The sequence below is a fragment of the Vulpes vulpes genome, chromosome 6 (assembly GCF_048418805.1).
Source record: "Vulpes vulpes isolate BD-2025 chromosome 6, VulVul3, whole genome shotgun sequence".
In the NCBI taxonomy this organism is placed as follows: domain Eukaryota; kingdom Metazoa; phylum Chordata; class Mammalia; order Carnivora; family Canidae; genus Vulpes; species Vulpes vulpes.
The window spans coordinates 105,586,555-105,612,286 of NC_132785.1; the positions used below are offsets into that span (position 1 = coordinate 105,586,555).

The window sequence follows — 25,732 nt, forward strand, 5'->3', positions numbered from 1 at the left end:
TGTGAAATATCGTAACTTTTTTTTTATTTTCCTGACAGGTTAATGTAGAATAATCATTTGATTACAGTCAATTTGATTTTTTTAATTAAATAATTTGGATTTCATTCCTGATTCTCACTAGAATACTTTGAGCCTGATTCACCTTTACAAACAATACAAAGTTGGGCAGCCCGGTGGCTCAGGGGTTTAGCGCTGCCTTGAGCCCAGGGCGTGATCCTAGAGACCTGGGATTGAGTCCCATGTTGGGCTCCCTGCATGGAGCCTGCTTCTCCCTCTGCCTGTGTCTCTGCCTCTTGCTCTCTCTGTGTCTCTCATGAATAAATAAAATCTTCAAACAAACAATACAAAGTTTTCTTCATTTTTTTATATGTAAAATTTAATTTGGGGGCATTTCCAAAAGCAGGTTTTCTAACTGTTGAAAAATAAGAAGCCAGCTCCCACTTAAAGTAGGAAAGAATTACATAAGTTTATTTTTTGTGTAAAGACTCATACTGTTTTCCTGAGAAAGATTTGACATGGTATACTTTTTGTGGCTAATCATTAAAATATAGGCTGAAAGAGACTTCTTTATTAACACCCCAAATTTATACTTCATGTGTAAGATTTTTCATATATATTCTACTGGACTCTACTTACTGTAGGGGCTAAATTTAGAGAACTATCTTAAAGATCCTATTATAATCTTCCGTTTATTTATTCATTTGTTTCTTCATTTCTTCATTCTTCCTACAACCTCTTGTTTAAATATCTTTGATCAAAATAGCATCTACTTTTGGTAAAAATTAAATGGCAAATATTCATAAATAGAAATCACCTTTATGCAGATTTATTTCTTCTATAAGTTAGGAATGTGATCTGCTTCAAGTATTAGAAAATCACAGTGGTTTAGGCAAAGGGAAGTTTATTTTCTCAATAAGTCAACACTTCCAGTTCTGGCACACATGCTCAGGGATGCCATGGAGGAACCTGGGTTTTGTTCTTCATTCCGTTAGTGTCTTTTCTCAGGCTGGTCTTTGTAAATATAAGATGCCTGTTGCTCTTCCTTGTTTCCTGTACTTCCAGAAGGAAGAAGGTGATAGGCAAAGGGCCCAGTCCATGATTGATTTAGAAAAGTCCTGCTTTCTTCCCTGGGGCTAGGATAGAGGATGCCTACCAAGGTGCTCCTTGGCTTCCTGAACTAATTAAGAATCTAAGGGTAGAATTGGGAGGGATAAATTCGAGGTAGGTAATGGAGGTTAGGTAATTTGTGTCTTCCATACCTGCTGGAATGAGTACAGTATGTACTAGATAAGTTTAGAAGCTCTGTGCATTTTCAGTTCCCTAGACCCCTTAACTTCTGGGAATAAATTATAGATATTTTTTCAAAATTTCATTTCAGATATTCTTACGTAGTCATAACCTGTCATTTTCACGGATGACTCATTAGGACAGCAAATGCTGTGTTTTCCTTAATATTACGATGAAAAATGGGACTTTAGGGTAATATTTTAAAATTGGATTTTGAAATCTGAAGAATTTGTACTTTATAAAAGGGAGTTCCTTTTAGTAGCTAAGGATTAATTTTTTTTTGTGATTAAAACCTGAAGATGATTCATTTTCAACATGCATAAACAACTGTATATACAATTTTGCATTATACTTTTTAAGTTTAATATTGTATCATAAAATGTTTCCCTTGTAGTATTTATGCCATTTTAAAAATCCTCTGGGGTCTTAATTTATGTAACCATGTTCCAGTTATACATTTAGTTTACTTTCATTTTGTGCTATTAGTAATGCTTTTTCTTTTATATCTTTATTTGTATAGATTGATTTTTAATGTTATGGATTTTTATGTTGTTGTTAAATCCCCATATTTTAATGGCTTTTGAAACAGTTATCTAATTGTATCCTGATAGCATTGTATTAAAGAATTAGTTTGAATTCTGTTTGTTTTTGTTTGGTATGGTAGTAAAGTGAAACATTTTCTTTCATATTTTCTGGTGAATAGACTCTTCTTGTTCCTTTTTTCAGTGTGTTACTTTTTAAAATAAGTACACTTTTTATACTTGAAATTATACTTTTTCACTTTGAAATATTTGTTAGCCAAGTGCTGTCATCTCACAAACTACTACTAATAGTTTCTGAACAACTTGCGTAAGCTGTTTATGCAAGTGATTATATATTTTATTCATAATAATATACGTACTATTCATTTGTTTCAGTCTATGTGCCTGATAATATTAGACCCCAGGAATACTGTGGTTAATATAACAGCTATCATGTCCATGATATCAAAAAACTAATGGTACATATGTCTCAGTTTTTTCTAATACTTGTGTCATTTTTATTTTAGTCATACTGAATTATTCAATTTCCAATAATAATTTATGTTTTTTTGTTGCCTAAAATAAGTACTTTTACTAAAAATAGAAGCCATTTGTATAGAATTCTTGTATAGAATTTTATTAAATCCCTACTTTGTATCTATTAAGTGATCTTCCACTTTTGTTCTTGTTTTAGTTATTTATGTGAAATACCAACAGCTTTAATAATGTTGCCTAAAATTTGACTTGTGTTTGTTGATGATGTATGTGAAGTTTTCATTATAGTACTTGGCAAATGGTTATTTCTCAATAAATAAAATACAAGAGTTTAGTTTTCTTTTCTCTAGTATTTGAATTTGAAATTGGAACTCTATTTAACTTAGAATTGATTAGATAAACTGCCAGCTTTTATTTTATTTTATGGTTTGTATTTTGCATGTATTTTTTTCCTATGCATATGGAACATATAATACATGATCTCTTAATTAAGAAATTAGGATTTCTTCAAGTTGGAAAGAATTTCCAGCTATGTCTGTATCTCATATTTGGGAGGTATTTTATTGATATTTTTTTTGTTTCTTCTTTAGCTTTATTGGTCTTTTTTTGATATTCTAATTCTTCATACTGTTGTTTTAATAGGAAATCACCTGTATCCTTGCTTATTCATTTTCAGAGGTTTAAAAATATTCACTAGTTTATATATATATTCTAATCTCCAATTTGCTTCTCTTTTATTTCTACTAATATGACTTCTAGAGATACAAAGATTTTATTATTTTTATCAAAGAATCATGTCTTAGGCATATTTATTTTATCATTTTATATTTATAGCTTATTAAATTTTACTTTTTCCTTTTTCTCTTGACATTTTCCTGTATTTTCTGAAGGTTATGAGTTGAATTCTCAGTTTATCATTTATATTAAGAGTTACAAATTTATCTCAGCGTATGACACTGGCTTAGTCCAGTAGGTTAGAAATTTCCCTCTTCAGGTTTCAGGAATTCTAATAGTTCTTTTTTATTTTGAATTTTTTTAGTGAGAGAGAGAGCACATAGGGAGAGGGGCAGAGGGAGAGAGAAAATCTTAAGCCCTCCATTCCCAGCGCAGAGCCTGACTCAGGGCTCAATCTCACAATCCCTGAGATCATGACCTGAGCTGAAACCAAGAGTTGGGTGCTTAACTTACTGAGCCACCCAAGCACCCCACAATTTTCAGGAATACTAAACATCTTCTCATGTTTCAGTTTGCTCCTATCTGTAGTTATTATTTTGTTTTTATTGGACATGCCTAAAAGTTAAACTTTGATCCAAGTCTATAGACTAAGTTTTTAAAAATCCAATTTAGATTTTTTTTTTTTAAATTTATGATAGTCACACACACACACACAGAGAGGCAAAGACATAGGCAGAGGGAGAAGCAGGCTCCATGCACTGGGAGCCCAACGTGGGATTTGATCCCCGGTCTCCAGGATCGCGCCCTGGGCCAAAGGCAGGCGCCAAACTGCTGCGCCACCCAGGGATTCCAATTTAGATTTTTAAAATACTTACTGTGGGCTCAGTTTATATATGTATATACACACACCATAGAGACTGAACTGACTAGAATGGTAATTCTATTTTTAGGGCATAAGAGGTCAGGATAATTTTTATTTGTTTCATGAATTTTGTCCTTCAGTGTCTCTTCTCATTATTGTGTACACTGGATCTGTGTGACACTGACTGCCTTGTTCCTTTTTCACCTCTTGGCAGAAATGTCTACACCTTACTTTTGGTCTTCTCTGACCTTGTTTAGAATTGAGATTCCCAGGATACGTGGGTGGCTCAGTGGTTGAGTGTCTGCTTTTGGCTCAGGGTGTGATCCCCAGGGTTGGGGTTGGGGATTGCGTCCTGCATCAAGCTCTCCATGGGGAGCCAATTTCTCCCTCTGCCCATGTCTCTGCCTCTCTCTGCCTCTCACGAATAAATAGGGCAGCCTGGGTGGCGCAGCGGTTTGGGGCCGCCTTCAGCCCCAGGGCATGATCCTGGAGACGTGGGATCGAGTCCCGCATCTGGTTCCCTGCGAGGAGCCTGCTTCTCCCTCTGCCTGTGTCTCCGACTCTTCTCTGTGTCTCTCATGAATAAATAAATAAAATCTTTTAAAAAAATAAAATTAAAAAATAAATAAAATATTTTTTAAAAAAGAACTGAGATTCCCATCACTCATTCTCTCTTCTACTTTATTCTTTATAGCACTCTGCAGGTATAAAAAATATTATTTATTTTTTGCCTGTCTCTCTCCCTAGACTGTATGTAACTCCACTGAAGGCAAAGAGTTTTGTCACTTTCATTCAGTTCTGTAGCCTGGGTGCCAAGAATAATACCTGGTATAAAGTAGACACACAGTAAATATTTGCCTAATTAATAATCGAATATGATTGTTTTCACTTGATTCCTCCTTTTTATGTTTCAGTTTTTCCTTGATTTCATTTGTTAGGTAGGACTTGATGTAAAATGTCATATTTTATTACACGTTTCTTTTATCATAGTACCAGCGTGGTGTTTTGTTTTGTTTTTTTTTTTTTTTTTAAAGATTTTTATTTATTTATTCATGAGAGACAGAGAGGCAGAGAGACCCAGGCAGAAGGAGAAGCAGGCTCCATGCAAGGAGCCTGATGTGGGCGGGACTCGATCCTGGGACTCCTGGATCATGCCCTGAGCCAAAGGCAGATGCTCAACTGCTGAGCCACCCAGGTGTCCCACTTGATGTTTTTATTTTAAACTTGATATCCATTAATTTTGCCTCCTTTCTGTTTTTTAAATCCAGTTTTGTAAAATATCGCCCTTAAAATTTTCTGTCTTCTTTGGGGTTACACATTTTGAAAACATGTGGGAGTTTTTGTTTTGTTTTATTGCAAATTGGGTTCCTTCTATAAGTTGAAGTAATTTGCTTTTATTTTCATATTTATATTACTAGATTCTTTTAAAATCTGAGAACCTGTATGATAGTGTTAAAAGCTTTGACCCCTTAAGAATTATGATAATTCCTTTTGACATTTGGACCATAATTTGTTTCCATTTATACCTTCATGTAATTTGGAGCATAATCTCTGGACCAAACCATTTCTCAAGACCTATTTATGTATTATATTAATGTTCTTAATCCCATCATAATTATTCTGTATACCTCATAATGCAGCACATATTTTGATTGATTCACCACTGCTTTAGCACCTGTTCCTCTTTTACTGAACTGTTGTCTTCAAGCTTTGCATCCCAGCTCCCTCCTATTTTATCTTCAGGCAGCAGCTCACTCTTCACTCCGTGAAGCCCTCCCTCTGCAAATCTTACTGGGTCCTACTGCACTCTGTGTCCTCTAATGCAACATGTCTTCCGCGGTCCTTGATACACACGAAGTGCTGAATAAATATTGCTATCTATATGTTTTTATGATATCTTTTGTTATTTATACCACTTCCTATTCCCAAACAGGAAGTAAGAGAGTAGGGTGACTAGCCACCTGTATTTTTTCATCTTCTTCTTTAATGCTATTTTGTTTTATAATTTATAAGGTAATTGTACCGTTTTGTGTTCCTTTCTCTAGACCCACTTTTCATTGGCTTCATGTGAATAAATGAGGTACTTGATGAGTTTTTTTTCCCAAATACCTGGAGGCCTACTATGTTCTGGCATGTAGTCTGCTTAGAAATATGAACAATATTTCTCTTCCTTCCTTGTTGTCATCAGTTTAAAAAATTTTTTTTGTTTAAAGTAATCTCTCGGGACGCCTGGGTGGCTCAGCGGTTGAGCATCTGCCTTTAGCTCAGGGTGTGATCCTGCAGTCCCGGGATAAAGTCCCACATCGGGCTCCCTGCATGGAGCCTGCTTCTCCCTCTGCCTGTGTCTCTGCCTCTCCATCTCTCTGGGTCTCTCATGAATAAATAAATAAAATCTTAAAAAAAAAAAAAGTAATCTCTCCATTCAGTGTGGAGCTCAAACTCATGATCCTGGGATTAAGAGTTGCATGCTCTACCAGCTGAGCTAGCCAAGCACCCCACAGATTTTTATCAGTACTTTTCTGTATCCCCAGCTCCTGACTTAAACTATCTTTTTTCCATTTCCTTTCATCCTCTGAATCATGCCCCTCCATTTCTCTCTGTAGAGAAAATACTTGGATTTCACATCATCAAATTGGCAAAAATTAAAAGCTGTTGAAGAGAATGTGGAGAAATGGGTCCTGTCTTGAAGAACATTAGTGCTTTTCTATTTGTTTATATTTTCTCCGTTGGAAATTATCATTTTTCTTCTAGCGTATTTCATTTTCATATATACCCTAATGCCTATCATTCACTTTATTTCTCTGACAATTTTCCCTTCACGTTATTGTCCAATTTTTGTTTTACTTATACCATATACAACTTTTTCAGTTGGTCAGTGTATCATTTTTTCTGTTTTCTAAGTCACTAGGTCTTGGAGACCTAGCCTTTAAGGAGACTTTTTTGAATTCATTTCTTGTATGTGCTCTGAAATAGAAAGATCCTGAATTTGGTTTTGGGAAGGGGGTGGGTAGCCCTGCCTCATAGTTTCATTGAAGATTAGATCTTTCATTGACTTTTATAATCAAGTCTAAACAGCATTTCAAAAATGCTTTTGAAAGTGTAATCAATCTCTTGTCCCTACCAAAATCATAACAAAGGTAATGTAAGAACACAACCTAAAGTGTACTCCTTGCCATAGGCTTTAGTGAAGATATCGGGCTGTATGGAGTAGTGTCGTATTTGTTAACTGACAGATCCTTTAACATTGCACAAATACCCATATATGATAAGATTTATCCCTTTTTAAAATATTCTGGCATATTTTCATGACTTTCTTACTGATTGATCTCTCACTAGTTTTAATAAAAATTATGGAGCATATGTTATTTTGTTGCATATTACTTCCAAAGTAGTTGTGGTTTTTTAAACTACTCTATAGCAAATAGCTATAAAGAAGAAAACCCTTCCTTCCAAAAAAAAAACTATTTCAAGTGTTCAACTAAATCAACTCTTTCATATCCCTTGTATTTGAAGTCCTCGTGTTTTTGCATATATAAATATATGTTTATAAAGTAGAATATAGCAAATCTGTTTTTTTTACTCAACGTTGTATCTTGGGCAGCCCCGGTGGCTTAGGGGTTTAGCTCCGTCTTCAGCTGGGGTGTGATCCCGGAGACCCGGGATCGAGTCCCACGTCAGGCTCCCTGCATGGAGCCTGCTTCTCCCTCTGCCTGTGTCTCTGCCTGTCTCTTTCTCTCTGTGTCTCTCATGAATAAATAAATTTTAAAAAAATGTATCTTAAAGGAAACCATATTAACTATTAGCCAATTCAATAAGGCAACAAAAAGGAAAAAAATCATTTTTGCAAAAAATTAAAAAGAATCATTAAATTTTTAATACTAATAAGAGTTCAGTAAGATTACTGGGTATGAAATAAATAAAAAAGTCAATAGCTTTTCAGTATACTAGCAACACTGTATTAGAAAATGTGATTATATGAATGAATCTAGTCTGAATAATAATATAATGTACCTGATAGTAAATATAAGAAATGATAAGCAGTGACCTTTGGATTAAAAGATCTTAAGGAAGATCTAAATACATAGAAACTATGTATGTTATTGACTAGGAAGACTCAATATTACAAAGAATTTAAAGTTTTATGAGTTAATTTATAAATTTAATGCAATTCAAAAACAAAGCAAAATGACAAAACCAAGAGAGATTACCATGAAACTTGATAAGAATGATACTAAAATTAATTGAAAAAGGAGAATTAATGGGGTCAGCAGGTTATATTATAATATTATGATATTTGAATTGGTTCAGCATTGGCAGATAGAAATAGATAGGGAGACTATAAGAAACCTCTGTATACATGAGGACTTCGCTTGACATGGTATTAAAAATTAGTATAGAAGAAACAGGCAAAAAATAATGGTAGGGCAGAATGGTAAAATTAAAAATGTATTCCTACAAACAAATTTTGGCTGAAAAAGACATACTTTTTTTTTTTAAGACATACATTTTAAAGAGAAACTCTTGGGGGGCACTTAGCTGGCTCAGTTGGCACGTGGGACTCCCCACCTCCGGATCGGGAGCTCTAGCCCCACATTGAGCATGGGGCCCACTTAAAAAAATAAACGGGGACTTTGCAACTTTTAGAAGAAAATCTAGGAAAGCATCTGTGTGGTGTTGAGGATTGGGAGGATTTAAAAAAACAATTTAGGCTCCACATCTAGAATGGGGCTTGGACTTGTGAGCTCAATATCAAGAGTCAGATGCTTTGCCAACTGACTGAATCAGTCAGGTGCCCTGGAAGGATTTTTTTTGAGCAACATACAAAGAGCCCAAAATATAAAGGGGAAGAATGATAAATTTGTGTTAAAAATTTTAAATGTGTATATGAGAAGATATACTGTAAACAAAGGTAAAAGGCAAGCTACAGAATATAAGAATACATTCAAATACATAGGAAGGATCTCATTAACGATCAATATCCATAGCATATAAAGAAGTCCTACAAGTCAGTAACAAAAGTGGACAAAATGTAAATAAGACCAATTATTTAAATGGTTTATTAAATTAAATTATTTAATTCTTACCTAGTTATCAGGGAAATGCCAGTGAGAGCAGCAAGGTAACATTTTATACTATCATACTGGTAGTAATTTAAAGGCAAAGATGATGGAGCAAGTGATGTCCTGTATGTTGTTGCATTATAAAATTGTTTCAAGCACTTTAGAGAGCAGTTTGATGTATCTAATAATGTTGAAAGATGCTCTGACTCAAGGTTTCAGCACTTCCCTTTCTAGAATCCTTTAGAGAGACTTTCACACATCTTCCCAAATAAGATATAAAAGCAATGGCCATTCTTTTATTGTTTGTAATAGCAAAAAGTTGGAAATAACCTAGATTTCACTCAATAAAATCTGTCATATACAAAGAATTGAAAACATACAAAGGTTATTATAAAGGCTCTATATCTTTTTGTATCAACATGAATAAATCTTTAAAAACAATTTTTTTTGTGAAAAAAATTGTAAAAGGATGCGTTCCAAATGATATCATCTGTATAGATTTCATGAATACACAAAATACTTATGGGACGAATGCATAGCATCTTTCGTTGAGAGGTTTCTTCAGAGAAGCTGAGAGTGGAATGGGATTGGAAATTGATATTTTAACTGTATTTGTAACATTTTATTCCTTTGTAATCTGAAGGAAATTGGCAGAATATTGTCATTTATTAAGTCCAGATGATGGGTAATAGGTATGTCTATGTTTTTGCATGTTTCAAATATTTTGTCATTGAAATTTTTCAATTTAGATTAATAACATCACAGTCTCCAGTTTAAGACATCAAATTGAACATATGCCACAGTTCTTTCTTTCCCCTCTTAAAGCCCTATGCCTTATTAGAAATATAAAAAATTGTAAATATTTAAAGACAAGAGGAAAATAGTAGATTAGAATTATCAACATAATTTTGGGAAGCAGAGAGTGATGGATGTTTTGTAACTAATTCCATGATGTGGACAGAGCTGAGAGTGAATGCCTTTACAGAGGGGCTCCAGGTAATGTTGACCGTGTACAGCCCCAGAAGTGGAGGACCCAAGTTGGAGGGAAGATTGGAGAGGTCGGACTAGTTGTAGGTAGATATTGGGGTCCCTTCCCTATCCTGGTATAATCATAAAGCCTCCAGAAAGCGGGAAGAATTATTTAAAATAGTTTTTGCTGAGCTTGGTTCTTGGAATGCTGAATGCTAGGCAGGAAGTGGAACTGTTCTTTTCTAGAGAAACTGAAGTGTATCCTAAAAATGACCTATATACACTTGGCATTTGTGGGTTCCCCCAGTGGAAAACCCTCTGTTTGACTTATGTTGGAAAAAGAATTTAGGGAAATAATACTTAGTGATTTGCAGAATCACTGGGAAGGCTGCAGAACTAAGTTTGGAAAATAGACGAGTACAAGGGATGCTCAGTCACACAGAACACTGAATGTCCAGCTTTGTGTTACCACTGAGGGCAGCACTAGAATGAGAGGCACTACTGCTGCCACCACTGCCCATGTACATGGATTCACTACCCCTTGCTCTCTCCAGATACTGCCTTTCAATTCAGAGTTCAAGATGTGCATATCTCATTGACTGGGGGCAGGTTGTATGTCTGTCTGTACCCTGTCTGTAAGATTGTCTACTTAAGTGACAATGTGGCATTTGTAGCTTCCATTGTGGAAGATAGACTCTGTATAAAGCAAGGAATTTCTCTGGATATAGGAAGAGAGGTCAGAGACTAAAAAGATGCTAGACAGTGATAATTATATTGTTCCCTATGTTCAGTTTTCACAACTAAAACAACTGGGTACCTTAGGAAAGTTTGTGTGGTAGTCAGCAAACCCTGCTTCAACACAGAGCTTTCGTCTTCCTTTTTAATGCCTGAATATGAAATATAAAAGGATAGCTAGTGATAGTAGATCTATGAACAAAAGCCTCCCAAGTGAGAAAGACAGTGATCACAATAAACAGAAGAAAAGTATGTATGTGGAAGATATTCATACTGAATATGAAGAAGCTTTAAAAATTAGTTTAATTTTAGTGAGGATGAGGAAAAAGTATTATAGTTATGAAGTAAAAATAGAATTTATTTTTTAATGGAAGAAACAATCACTGAATGCAGTTTTTTTTTTTTCCAAAATTAAGTCCAAGAGTCAATATGAAACATTTAATAATATGGTTAGGAAATGAAGGTAAAAAAAATTCTCCCCAGTACCTGAAAGAAAAAGAAATGAGTGGTGGGAGAGAAGAGATAACTAACTATTCAGGAGATCCAGTATCCAATAAATACAACTTTCAAAATGAAAGAGAAAAGGAAAGGACGGCAATTATTAAAAAATGAAAAGAAAGAAAACTTCACTTAAGTGAAAGACATAGATTTTTTTTTTAAGATTTTTATTTATTTATTCATGACAGACAGACAGAGAGAGGGAGGCAGAGACACAGGCAGAGGGAGAAGCAGGCTTCATGCAGGGAGCCCGATGTGGGACTCGATCCCGGATCTCCAGGATCACACCCCGGACCGAAGTTGGCGCTAAACCTCTGAGCCACCAGGGCTGCCCAAAAGAGATAGATTTTTGTATTAAAAGGCTTAATGGGTATCCAATACAAGGATTATAAAAAGACTCACAGAAAGACTACTCCAGTATTTGAAAAGATCTTAAAAACTTCTTGGGGGGGGGGGGAAACCCTAAACATGTAATGTATAAAAGAACAGGATTCAGAATATCACTGGACTTTCAGTTCCAACAATGGAAGCTACAAGATAATGAAATAATACTTCTAAATTCCAGTGTTAATGGGCAGCCTGGGTGACTCAGTGGTTTAGCGCCACCTTCAGCCCAGGGCCTGATCCTGGAGACCGGAGATCAAGTCCCACATCAGGTTCCGTGCATGGAGCCTGCTTCTCCCTCTCCCTCTCCCTCTCCCTCTGCCTGTGTCTCTGCCTCTCTCTCTCTCTCTCTCTCTCTCTCTCTCTCTCTCTCTCATTAATAAATAAATAAAATCTTTAAAAAATAAATAAATAAATTCCAGTGTTAAATGTTTTCCTACCCAGAGTTCTATACCCAGCCAAACTGTCAGTTTAAGGCTAGACATGCCAAGTCTCAAAGCTTGTACATACATACTTCTTCTTAGGCATTTGCTGAATGAAGGTAGTGGTCATCAAAATGAGAGAGTAAACTTAAGAATGATAAAGATGTGAGAACTGGGAAGCGTGGGATCCATCAGAGGGGAAGAGAGAAGGAACCGTCAAGATAATAATGATGGGATGCTTCTGAGAATGCCAGTGCAGTAGACCTAGTAATCAGCCAGGTCAGGTTGGAGTGCAAGGATGGAGGGCTTAAGGAGAGAGGGTTCCAGAAAAGAGAAATGGAACTGATAGAGCACATGTTATTTTTAACACTGGAAAGCAGTAACAAACTTTTTATTCTTCTGTTGTTGAGTTTAGGGGAGAATTAAGGGTAAGGTATATAGAAACTAAGCAAATGAGGGGGGAAATGAAGCAGTTGGTAACTCCAGGAAAAATAAGGGAAGTAATTGAGCAAATACAGCCACAGTAAGACAAATCATGCTATATATGTATAGCTATGATACACACATGCACATACAAAAATATGTACATAGTATAGGGCTAAGGAGATAGTGAACTATGCTTATTTCTCATTTTCCACAATAGAGCTTCAACAGATAATACTTTAGATAAATCAAGAAATAGCAGTATGAACATGTTATTTAGGAATATAGAAATATTGAAGGGAACAATGGCATGAATTGAAAGGGATAGCTCCTGTGAATGGAGAAGACAAAGCACTCTTGTTTTGTTTTTATTTTATGTTGTACTACTATTTGCCTTTAATTATTGTATGCAGTACTTTGATTAAAAGGTAAATGAAAAACTAAGTAAATAGCATAGCAGTGAGTATTCTTGTACAATAGGTTTTCCTTCTATGGATTGTAAAATCACTTCTTAGTGTTTGTTATCTCACTTGTTCTTGTAATCAAATGTGGATGACATTTATCATTAAACTTCTGTAGAAACTAAGTATCCTAAAGCTAAATAAGGCATAATCCCTTGCCTCATGGCCTACCTGTGGCTTAGTTGATGGTGCATCAGAAAACCTTGAAACAGCAGGATATTTTGTATGATTATCTTTTGGGAACCAAGGATGTGATGGGAGTGTTAGAGACTTTAAGACAAAAGAGTGAATATATGCCTAGAACTCAGAAGGAATGGAAAGTCTGGCAGAGATTCCAGAGTCTGCTAGAGAAATAAAGATAGGAAAGAGCTGGCCTAACTATGAGGAGGAATTCTGGGGCTTACCAGAGGAAAATGCCTTTTGCTTCTGGACAACTATACATTTCCAAATGTTGAAAGAGAGATTACAGAGCCCAACAATATGAATATTTTCTGGTTTATCTTTTTTTTTGTATGTTTGTTTCCCCTGAAAGGGTTTTACCAATTTTTATTGCCTTTATCAACATAAGGATGTCTGGTGCTTTTTTTTTTTTTTTTTAAGGTTTTATTTATTTTAGGGAGAGAGCATGAGCAGGAGGAGGAGCAGAGGGAGAGGGAGAAGCAGACTCCCCCGCTGAGCAGGGAGATGGTGCTAAGGATGTCTGTTTTAACTGTGCCCCATTACCAGTGAGTACTGGCATTCTTAGGATTTTTCCTAATGGGTATAAAATGATGTACCATTGTTTTGATTTGAATGTCTTTGATGCATATTATACCCATGATTGTTATAACACTAGTTAGGCCTTTTTTTGCACCTGTGTTCTGTTAAAGAATTTTCTTTACTCCAACATATTTTTTCTTTCAAACTTGTTATAACTGCAATTTTGTCAAAAAAAAATTTCAAAATCAATTATTTTGTCAGAAGACATCAAACTGAGAATCCTTCATTTATTGCCAGCAGAGCTGGTGTTAGAAGATAATGATGCATAGTAGTAAAGTGATGATTTCTTTAAAGTAGAGAATCCCTGTCTTGATTTTGAATCACCAGAAGTTACATGCAGTACTCTAAAGGGATGCTGTATAAAAAAAGATAACATGGCAGGGGTTGGGCTGGGGTGTAGACAATGTCCTAGGAGAGGCTATACCCAAATGCAGTCTTGAGGAGTAAGAGTTGAACAGGAGAAGAGGGTGGTAGGAACAAGCCAAGAGAATGAGGGAAGAGAATTATAGGAGGCTGTGTTCCATCACAGGTTGCCCACTTGGTTTTTCTGAAGTCCTATTCAAGATACATTCAGGGAATTGTAGCTGGTTCTCTTCCCTTTTGACTGGAGCTGAAGATGTAGAGAGTATAAAGAGACATGCCGTTAGAGGGATCTGTCGTGCATTTGGAGATTGTTCTTTTGCCTTGAAAGTGGTGGGAAGTTATTGTGAGTTTTTTTTTTTTTTTTAATTTATTTAATCATGAGAGACACACAGAGAGAGGCAGAAACATAGGCTCCATACAGGAAGCCTTATGTGGGATTTGAGCCCAGGACCCCAGGATCACGCCCTGAGCCAAAGGCAGACATTCAACCAATGAGCCATCCAGGTGCCCCTATTGTGAGGTTTTAAGCAGAAGAATGTAAGTATTGTGCTTGCATGCATGTTATAAACACTCAGTATGGAATGGAGTGATGAATTTTAAAGTTTGAGCGCTAATGAAGACACACAAGATGACATTTGAGGATCAGACTTAGCATACCAGTCAGGGGATTTATTTCACTTTGTCACAAAAATGAAAAGCATGGCCAAGAAACAGAAAAAGACTTCTTGCCTCAAAATTTTATCTTTGAGCACTTGGTTGGTTTGCATTTTAGTTAGCTTTTTTTTCTCGTTTGTAAATGAAAGTTCAAATGATAAAGTTAATATATTTGAGAGTAATGTGGAATCTAAAAACAAGCCCCCCCCCCCCCAAAATCCAACCTCATGGATATGGAGAATAGATTGGTGGTTGCCTGAGGTTGGGGAGGATGGGGTGAAATGGGTGAAGGTTGGGAACCTTGGTGGCTCAGTAGGTTGAGCGTCTGCAGCTAGTCTGCTGCTCCCTCTGCTCGTGGTCTCTCTCTTTCTCTCTCAAATAAATAAAACCTTTAAAAACAAAGAATAGAAATGGGTGAAGGTGGTCAAAACATACAAATTTCTGGGTTTAAAATGAGTAAGTCATGGTGATCTAATGTACAGCATGGTGACTGTAGTTAAGTATGGTATTACATATTTGAAAGTAGAACAGAACAGAACTTGAAAGTTCTCATCACAAGAAAAAAACTTTGTAACTATGAATGTTGACAGGTGTTAACCAGACTTACAGCTAACATGCAGTTACCATTTTACAGCATATACAAATATTGAATCATTGAGTTGTACACCTGAAACTAACATAATGTTATGTCAATTATTCCTCAATTTTTAAAAATAATAAATTTGTCAGTAACTCTCTTTAGAAGTCAGAGATTCTTAAGTATGAGAGAATCAACAAAAATAACTTTATTTGAGGGTTACGTATAAATGTGTATGAGTATTTATATACATAAATAATTAGTGAAGGGAAAAAACCTGGGGGAATGGTGTACATTGGTTTAAAAAAAAGTTACTTCATTTGTTTTTGTCTTAATTGCTGTTGACAAGTTGCCAGAAACATTTGTAGAGGGCTCATATTTTCAGAACCAGGATTTATATATACATGATTTAAAATATGCCAGTTGTGAAGTGTTTCATCAAGTATTTTATGTCAGCTTGGCAAGGGAGGAAGTCCTCTGCTTCTCCTGGATGCACGTATACTTTGTACTTCACCATCCACCCCTTTGCCTTGGTTTCCTGGTTCTGTACTGGATTAAGTCTCTTCAGAAGTGAGGTCTCCTATGCCCCAGATCCTTGCCGGCTTCTGTTCTTATCATTCAGTGCCTGTCTTACTGTGAGTGCACAACCCACACAGTGTCTGGAGGAATTCACAAACTATTAGGAGTAACTGCCCATGGAGTTAATATCGGGTGTCCTCAGTAAGAGAGAGATTTTTTTCCCTTTTTCTGCACTATTTCTGTTTTATGTTTTTTTTTTTTTTAAATAAAGCATATAATTCATACACTTGAAAAACAGTATTGCAAAAGGGGGCAGCACTTGTGTGGGAGAAAAAATTACATGAGCAAAGAAGATAATTATCTTGACCATAATGAATTTGATGGCAGTTATTTGTAATTTCTGGTTTCTGTTGTCCTTCCCACCTGTGCTGTACTAACCAGCCCCCTCTCTTTTCCTGTGAATGTGTTTATATACTTGGCTAGGATTTTAAGAGCTGATTCTCTTGTGCATTGGTTTACCTTGTGGTGACTTCATTGTGATGGTGCCTTGCCCAGTTCTAATGGATGAACTTCTGGTGGCTCTTTTAAAAGATTTGCTCATTTGTGTGGCTATTTTTTCATGCCCTTTATGGTAACTAGATAGAAGAGAAGAAAGTCAAGTTGCTATTATTTTTGATTCACTTCTGTTGTAGTTGTGAAGTCTCCCAAAGAAAGATGAAGCTGAAATCTCTATTACAGTTTGGTTGAGTGGGGTCTTTTTTTTTTCCTTGACCCATCCCCCTCAACACTGGTATTTATGAAATGACCATAACTGGGCAGCCCGGGTGGCTCAGCAGTTTAGCGCTGCCTTCAGTCCAGGGTGTGATCCTGGAGACCCGGGATCGAGTCCCACATTGGGCTTCCTGCATGGAGCCTGCTTCTCTCTCTCTGTCTCTCATGAGTAAATAAATAGATCTTTTTAAAAAAAAATGACCATAACTGCATGTATGCATGTATTTATTTAGTTATAGATTTTATTTATTATTCATGAGAGACACAGAGAGACAGAGACCTAGGCAGAGGGAGAAGCAGACTCCCCATGGGGAGCCCGATGTGGGATTCGATCCCAGAACTCTAGGATCATGCCCTGAGCTGAAGGCAGACGCTCAATCACTGAGCCACCCAGGTGTCCCAACCATAACTACATTTTATAATATGAATTCTATTAGAATTCTATTCTATTCAATCTGTTAATTTCTAATCCATTTTAACCAAAATCAGGTGATTTTTGTTTCTTAATGATTTCATTTCAAGGATATTAAGCTTAAATGCTTTTGAGATTTAAAAAAAAAAAAAAGAAGCCCTCAGGAAGCTAAACATTTAATTAGGGAGAAAAGGCAAAGCCTCGTGTAGGGTTAATCATGAATTTCAGAAAGGAGGAAGAGGAGAGGCATTTTTAGGAGAGGGCGTGTTCTAGTGCAAGCAGCATGGTTTAGGAATTGGACCCATGCACTGATCCAGTCTCTTTGGATTGGCAGGATCCTCACACATGAATTCTGTGGATCACACCTCCCAGCACTTACTGTGGGTAGTAAACAAGGTTGTGTATAGAAATTGGTACATAACGGATACTCAAACTATAGTTAAAACTGATGGCAACAGATCGTTGAGTCTGTTCAAGAAAAACATCGTGGCATAACTGACAGGAAGGAGCCTGGGAATGAGGAAATCTGGCTTCACACATGGGCTTTGCCCCTCTCTTTTTGCCTTTGGTGAACTGACAGTTGCTGAACCTGAGAGACACTGTGGAAGATGAAGGGTTTGGACAAGGTATTCTTTCTCATAAGTCACAGTTTTAAATTTTGAATGTGAGTTCAGAGAAGGATACAATTCAGGTTCAGTCATCCAGTAGATATCTATGGAAAGGTGCCACAATTTGTCCAGGCCTAAGTCAGACTATAACAGGGTGGCACTTGAGGAGCCATGAAGGTTCCCAAAAGACAAGTAACTTGACACTGGCATTTTAAGGAAGTTAATTATCAATATTTTTCTCCCACTAGATGTATTTCTGCTAGATGTAGAGATTCATACTGGAGTTGGACTTTAATTTTAATTTTTTTTTAATTTATTTATGATAGTCACAGAGAGAGAGAGAGAGAGAGAGAGAGAGAGGTAGAGACACAGGCGGAGGGAGAAGCAGGCTCCATGCACCGGGAGCCCGATGTGGGATTCGATCCCGGGTCTCCAGGATCGCGCCCTGGGCCAAAGGCAGGCTCCAAACCGCTGCGCCACCCAGGGATCCCTGGAGTTGGACTTTAGATGTAATAACTAAGGCTATACAGGGAGACTTTTCTTCTTTTATAATATATTTTTGAAGTAGTTGTTTGCCATAAATTCTCTGCCAGTCAGGTATTTACTGGGAGCAAGCTCACTGGATGTGAGCACTTCGTGTCATATGCAATCTACTTATCTCCCTGAACATGGAGATACCACCTCACAGGGGGCTCATGAGGACTGAAGGCATAGGATATGTGTTGGGGAATGAAATGGATGGGAGTCCTGGTGCTTCAAAGCTCCATAGGGAGAGCTTATTAACGTCAGAAATAAGGGTATGATGATACAGACAAATGAACCATCTGCAGTCTGTATTTAAGGAAATGCTAAGACAGTGTTGGGTGATTTTTATGTTTTAATTATTTTTTTTTAAAGATTTTATTTATCTGAGAGTGTATGCACATTAGCAGGGGTAGGGGTAGAGGGAGAGAGAGGATCTTAAGCAGTCTCCCCACCGAGCTCATAGCCCCATCCCATGACCCTGAGATCATGACCTGAGCCAAAACCAAAGTTGGCTGCTCAACCAACTGAGCTACCCAGGCGCCCCTTTAATTTTTTTCTCTTAAGTCTTGGTCTGTGGGTGGTATTTTCAAGTCGTCTTAAGTGAAATATGGTTATTGCTGATATTAATCATGACTACCAATTATTTGGACATCAGAGTTGTACATAGGAATAACTTTATGTTTATCTATTATTCTTACACTACTTTCTACTCTTTTTCTAAGCTGAATTTACATGTGCTTTTTCAAGTGTACTTTCTTACTTTCTTTTAATATAAATATAAATACTCGAAAGAACTGCAATATCTTTAATAAAGCTGTTTGTGATGTTCTATCTTACTTGACCCCCTGGATTCCCAAATTCCTCTCCTCTTGTTCCAGGTACTTTAGAGGGATTTGAGGTTGGAAATGTTCCCTCTGTGTCTTCTGGGAGGGTAACTTAGCATAGTGCAAAACACTAACCGGTGCCCTGGTGTTCACATTGGCAGCCCGACAAGCTGTCTTAATGATGCGGATTCTCTGCCTTTGATCCAAACATGAGGAACTGTTTGTGGATCAAAGGCAGCTTTCATAGCTTATCTAATTTAAATCTGACTTAATACAGTTCAGACCTCTTTTCCTCTGTCCCCAGAGGAGAAGGTCAATACTATTAGACTCTTCCTCTCCAGGTTATGTACTGTTTGAATTTTTTGAGCCATTGATATCTCGTGGGAGAGTCAAATGGTGACATTCTTAACGTTGAGTCTGAATCTCTGCAGGAGGGGGACAGTGAGGACAGAAGGTGAGATGTCTTCAGACATGGGGAAGTATCACTCCCCAGGAAGGGGGGGACGAGTGATGATGGCTCAGCCTCACTCCTGTTAAGCAGCCTCACCTGGTTTTCCAGCTTACCACCACCTGATGAGGTGCTGAAATGGAGGCCTGTTGGGTAGGAGGAGACTTTTATATTGATACTAAGTTTAAAGAAATTATCTGTAAATGAGGAAGTCCAGGCAGTTGTGTTAATCATCTGTGTGAAGTAATTATAATTAATCAGATCTGTATATACTGCTGATCTTACAGTCTTGAATACTCTACACTTCATGTAGCCCTCTTTGATTTAATTTAAATCAGGCAATTTAGTGGAAGAACCACAAATCTGTTGAACTTTGACTTGTTTGGTGATTTGAGTGGTTGGAGCTTTAACATGTTGTGGTATCTTATAATTAGTATTCAGATGTGTGTTCATTGTACTACATTCCCAGGTCTTTTTTTTCTTTTTAAGTAACAGAGTGAAAGATTTATTTTTTTTCTCTTAAGTGTTTCTTCTGATTTTTAAAGTTACACATGTTCATTTTAGAAAATAAATAGTACAAGTACCAATAAAAAAAAAAAAAAAGAAAGAAAGAAAGAAGAAAGCCCAGAAGTTATTCTTAAATCCAACTATCAAAAGACAAGCATTGTAAATACTTTCAGGAATTCCCTTTGGCTTGCTTATATATCTACATATGACTTTAAAAAAGAGAAAACAGCTGTATTTATAATGTACATACAATTTTGTTTGTATCCTAGCTTATCCTAAAATTGAGCATTCTTGTCCCTAATTACATTCTCAGTAGGATGCACAGTGTAAAAATGTTCTATTTTTAAAAAAGTGAATCCATGATCCTATTAGTTAAGAAATCCTAGTTTAAATAAACTAATTTTTTTCTTTCATGAAACTTTTAATCTACTAAAAAGTACTATCATGTCCTGAGGGAGGTGATATATGGTGTGCCCCTGCCTTATTTATGGGACCCTTTTTTGTGGATTAATAACTTGCAGAATTTGAAGCAAAATTTGAGAAAAGCTGACAAGGATCTTCCTCCTGCATATGAGACATTTATTGGTTGTTCCCCTGGCATCCATTTGTCACATTCTCCTTTCCCTAGGTCATATTTAGTATTAATTGGTCTAGCACAGATCAGCTGTGTAGATCACAGTGTACAGTACTGATGAATACAGTTTTTATGTATTTTATATGAATATAAATGTACAAATTAGTACATTAAAAACACACATTTGTTTCACTGATCTGGTCTTGTCACTTAATATCTTGGTGCCAGGCATGGAAATGCTCAGTGCCCCTGATGAGTGGGTATGCTCCGATTTCTTTTCCTTGAAAGTATTTACTGTACACCTATTATTTTCTCTCTAATAATTCTGAGTCACCCTCCTACTTGTTACCTTTTACTTTACTTTCTACCTTGAGCTCTTCAAACCTAGCTTATTAACATTAGTAATTGCTTATTTCAGTCATATTTAGGTACAAGAGATAAATATTCCCATTTATTTCTCTTCTTTTCTTGTTTTGCCAGCTGTTGAATCATTTCATTGTTTATCAGTAAGTCTGCCATATAACTTGCTCAGTACCTTCTTTATTCTAGCATTCTTCTTCTGCCATCAAGCTTTCTGCCAAAATTTGTTGTTTCCTTCATTAGGCCTTTGAAGTGTAACCTTTTTCATTGAGCTTTTTAAGTCAGGCAGGTGGGTAGGAGCCAGATGTTACTCTCACTTTTGGTTCTTGCTCTGGCCTGACAGATACATTTTAAACTGCTTTCTTATCTACAAATTCAAATGTAACTTGATCCTGTTACATAGGTTTTGTATCCCATCAATTTTTTACTCCGTTAATTTCAGAGCAAGTTTTTTGAATCTTTTTTGCCTCCATCAGTGGTGTCTTTTTCAGATAGGGAATATTTTGAGAACAGGAACTAGATTTATCAACCCTGTTTTTCCTCATCCTTCCTGCTTGTTGTTGGAGGGACAGGACGGAAATGAAAGAAGAAGGAAATTCCTGTCTAAAAAGTTGTGTGCTGATTCATGAATCTTAAATTTAACAGGACATTGCACTGAGATGTATGTGTTTCAGGCTCGCTTGAAAGAGTGAGACAACATCTTCCGTCTATATGTAATGTGAGTGAAATTCAGGAAAGTCAGGAAGGGAAATAAAGGAAAGAGTTTACCTTATTTGATTCTCTTAGCTAACCTCATGTTCAAGCACTGTGAGGTTCTATTTCTACTTTATTTTTTTAAAGATTCTATTTATTTATTCATGAGAGACACACAGAGAGAGCAGAGACAGAGGCAGAGGCAGAGGGAGAAGCAGTCTCCCTGTGGGGAGGCTGATGTGGTACTTGATCCCAGAATGCCTGGATCACTAAGCCAAAGGCAGAGGCTCAACCGCTGAGCCACCCAGGTGCACCATTTCTGTTTTAAAATAATGCTTTCTAAAATAAAATAATAAAATAAAATAAAATATAAAATAAATAAATAAATAAAGTATATTTATGGGCATTCTAAATCAATGTATATACACAACTTTGTAAACTATTTCTATTGATATTTTCATAAATACTCAAATATCATAACTAATATAAATACCAGTGAGAGGAATCTAACAACATCCCATTTTGGAGTGCAGACATATTTGATGAGCAGTGCTACATCTTTTTGGTGAACATACTATATTGTGTTGTAAATCATTTCAGGACAGGAAGTATGATTGTTCAGTTTTTTGGTTTGGGGGTTTTATTTTGTTTTTTCCTTTCCACATTTTCTTGTGTAGCCTTTAAACTATTTTTTATGTCCTTGGCACAAAGAAAGTTTCTCATGTTGTTCCTTTCATTTGGTTCCTTCAATTATTTATTGTTCTGACTTCCTTATCCCTCATTCATTTCTTGAAAAAAAAAAAGTTGTTTTTCCATTTTTCTGGTAGTTAATTCATTGTACAAAATGGGTAAATAAGGAAGATATCAAATGAATACTTGCATATATTTTATCTGGAGTTTACAGAGAGGGTCATAAGTAGACATTTGGAGGTAATTGCACAGAGATTATATTTGAAGGTTCAGGTACCTATGGCATCACCAGAGCACACTGGCTACCATGCAGTCATCTCCCCCCATAAATCCATTATTCTGTCTTCATTCAGTTGCGTAGGCAGCTGTGATCCAACCAAGTCAACAACATCCTACTCTCCAGAGTAATATTTTTATTTGAGTGTCCCCATGCCACCCCATACTGCTGTCTCATCTTGCTGTACTCAGTTCTCTCAGACATCTTAATACTCTCTAAAGCCCCCCTGCTAAAGGTAGGAAGGATGGTAAGAGAAGCCAGCCAAAAATGCCACTCTGGAGTCATTAGCTTTTAAGTGGAGCCCACCAGTGATACTGAAGAGTGAGCAAAAAGACAAAGCAAGAGAAAACAAAGCACATGGTTATCATGGAAATCTAGAGAAGAGCATTTTAGGAAGGAGGGAGGAATCAAGAGTCTAAATGTCTCAAGGAGCCAGAATGATTAGGATTGTTTTTACACCTGTAGGTTCCCTTGAATGGAGGGTTTGTTTCCTCAAATGCCCCTAACACTAAGTGTGTGGTTGATGCTCAGAAGGAAATTCAGAAATGCTGGGAATGATTTAAAACAGAGGAGGAAGTCCTTCTGGAAGACTGGCATTATCAAAAAAGGATGGTGGGTTATGTTGTGATAGACCTTGAGTGATGAAAAGACTGTCAACCACTAGGATTTGAATGCATCTTCTTGTTTTCTGATAAACGGTGGGTTGATATTCTTGCTGAATGGGTCTACCATACACTCAAGTAGTAGTACCTAGAGGTGGAAAGTGAAACATGTACAAAGGAAATTTTTATATAGCTTATCCTTCCAACAGATGGAGATGACATGATATAAATTAGTATTGTTCTATTTAAATCTATTGCTTTTTACTGTATGTAATGATGCTTAAGCAGGTTTGCTGATAATTAAGAGAATTATTAATAATTATGAGCATATGTTTGTTGTTCTCTCAACCCTAAGCAATAGGTCTTAGGTGTTACTGATCTGTCACACATGGCTGACATCTTTATTTTTGGCTAGTTTAACAAATGCAAAATATTCATATATTTCTACCTATACCAGTCTCTGTCCAAAGTTCATATTGTGCTGAAAGGGGTTTGATGCTATAAACAGGATAGGGAGAAAGAAAGGGGGATGGGGCAGGGAGGGAATGAGAATAGTAGAGAAGATCCAATGACAGCATAAAAACCTCGTTATTTAACTTAGTTGTCTGTCTTCAATGCCTTAGTTTTTACAGGTCATTGAACTATGGGCACGTTCTCTCCCTATGTGCCCATCTGTATTTTGAAATTAAAGAAAACTTGCAGTGTTTTACAAGATGTAACAAAAGTCTTGGCATTTCTTTCACACTGCAAAGAAATTTTTATGAAATATAAGATTTTTAAAAACTCATTAAAAAAAAAATCCAGGAAGCCTTTGAGATGGTTCTGAAGAGGAGGTCTATAGTAGAGACAGCCAAGCCTGGGCATTTCCAAGTCAGTTCTATTTATTGTCTTTTAGGGCTGGCTTTCAGTTCCCTCCTCCAGTGGATACAACTTCACATATCCTAAAAAAGACAGTTCTGCAACAAAGTATTTTCTAAGGGAAATGAAATGTGACAAGAATGTCTTGTTATCACGGTGGCATTAGTGTGTTGGCCTTTTAGAGACAAAGCTCTGGGAATAGTATATATATTTGGGTTTCTGTGAGCTGGTGAGAAAGCATCTGATTTTTAGAAGAATCTACTCAGAATTGTTCTTTATGTCAGTGTATTCTTTGTTTGGAAGATATTTCATAGACTTAAATGCCCCCCCCACCCCCCCACCCCCAGTTACAAAACAGCTCATAAATTCTAGCTTTGGTTGTCTAGAGTTTTTTTTTTTTTTTCCTTTTGGAGAGGGACTGGAGATTACTTTGCATTTTGGCTCAGTTGGCTGGTTTTCCTCCCATTTTACGCAGAGCACTTCTCGAACCTCAGCTGTGGCCCCATGTGCTGCCCCTCTGCCTCTGGAAGCAACAGTTAGCACGTTATTCCACTTGAAGGCTTACCGTTCAAGAGGAGCCTGCAACGTTTTGAATTGTAAAGGAAATCCTAGCAATCCGAGGACAGAAGTATCTAGAAAGCTCCAAAGCCAGGTTTAATTAGGTAGCGGTGCAAAGCCTTTATCCGGGTCACAAAAGCAAGGGAAGAGGAGCCAGAGTGAAAACAATTGGCGTTTATCTGCCTGGCCTACGGGCCCTGCCCCGAGCCCAGCTGGAGCTCAGCCGGCCCTGCATTCTGCAGGCGGCGTGCAGTTTTTGAAACTCCCCTAAATGTTCCAGCCTTTAAATAGCAGCGAGGCTTCTAAAATGATGCTGCGTACTGCAAGAGGAATTAAAGCGGCTGCCTCAGAGGCAGGAGGCCGACTAGCGAGATGCTTAATTATCGTGGAAGTAAGTGCTTGTTACCGAGGAGCGGAGTGCAGCGAGCGCGGGTCGTCCTCGGGGTGTCAGCCGTGATTTGTAGACAATGCAGCCCTGTCAGCGCAGTGCTGGTTCAGCAGCATCCCTCCAAACATGTCTTTGGCAAGAATTTAAAGGCCACCCCTTGTGTAATTTGTGGAGCCTTGGAACAGGGTCCTCTGCCTTTATTTTCAGGATGTATGCAACCGTGCGGGGTGTTGTACTCAGAATGTGTGCCTCTTGCCTCCTGCCTGACGGGCTCACGAGGAAGTTGGTGTTCTTCACCCATCACCTGCAAGGATGCTAACACTCCTCTGTCGTCTGTCGGGGAGTATGGAGAGGTCTGTCCAGAGCAGCATTTTGTTTCTGCTGTCTTCGTAAATCAGCACCGGAGGGTCGGGGAGGATGCAATGCGTAAGGAAATGCAGGCGTTTTGTTAATTAGCCGAATATTTCTAGCTTCAAGAATAGACTAAGGAGTGCTGGGGAAGAGGTGGTGGTGAATGCGGGATTCATCCCTTCCTCGCAGGGGTAAGTAATAAAGTGAGGGAAATACAGAGGAGCGCTAATGGATGTAATGGCTCCGGGCAAGCCCGGTTTATTTTCTCTCTGTTGTATTTGCTCTTGCCAACTCTGTTAAGCGTTTGTAAAGAAACCGAAAAAGCAAGTCAGGATTTTAAAATGTGAAAGATGGTAAAAAGTGAGTGTTGCAGTGTACTCGATAACACCATTTTCAGTCTTGTTAAAAAACCGACCGTATGTTGCTCTGATTGTTGAACTCTGTTGGTCATGTCTCGAACTTCTGGTCGGCACAGTGGTTCGTGATGCTCCACATTATCGGAGGTCACTGGAGCCTGTACTTGGTCCGCACTTGGGGTGGGAGCCTTGATGTCCTGGAATAAGATCCCCACCCTACCCTCCCTACTACATGAGACAGTTCAGTGAAGTTAAAGTATTAATAG

General features: G+C 37.3%; 1 protein-coding gene across 50 annotated transcripts in view; it reads left to right on the forward strand.

Moving 5' to 3' along the window:
- SIPA1L1 (signal induced proliferation associated 1 like 1) overlaps positions 1 to 25,732 on the forward strand; it is a 371,521-nt gene that overhangs the window by 206,050 nt on the left and 139,739 nt on the right. For 4 of the 50 annotated variants that reach the window (XM_026008520.2, XM_072761884.1, XM_072761899.1 and 1 more), the window contains exon 1: positions 24,258 to 24,762. The exons of 41 other annotated variants lie outside the window; for them this stretch is intronic. The gene's annotated coding sequence lies outside the window, so the exon portion shown is untranslated. Of the gene's footprint in view, positions 1 to 24,257; positions 24,763 to 24,966; positions 25,302 to 25,732 lie in introns of those variants that run through there. 5 more of the 50 variants (XM_026008517.2, XM_072761885.1, XM_072761900.1 and 2 more) reach the window with 2 other exon arrangements.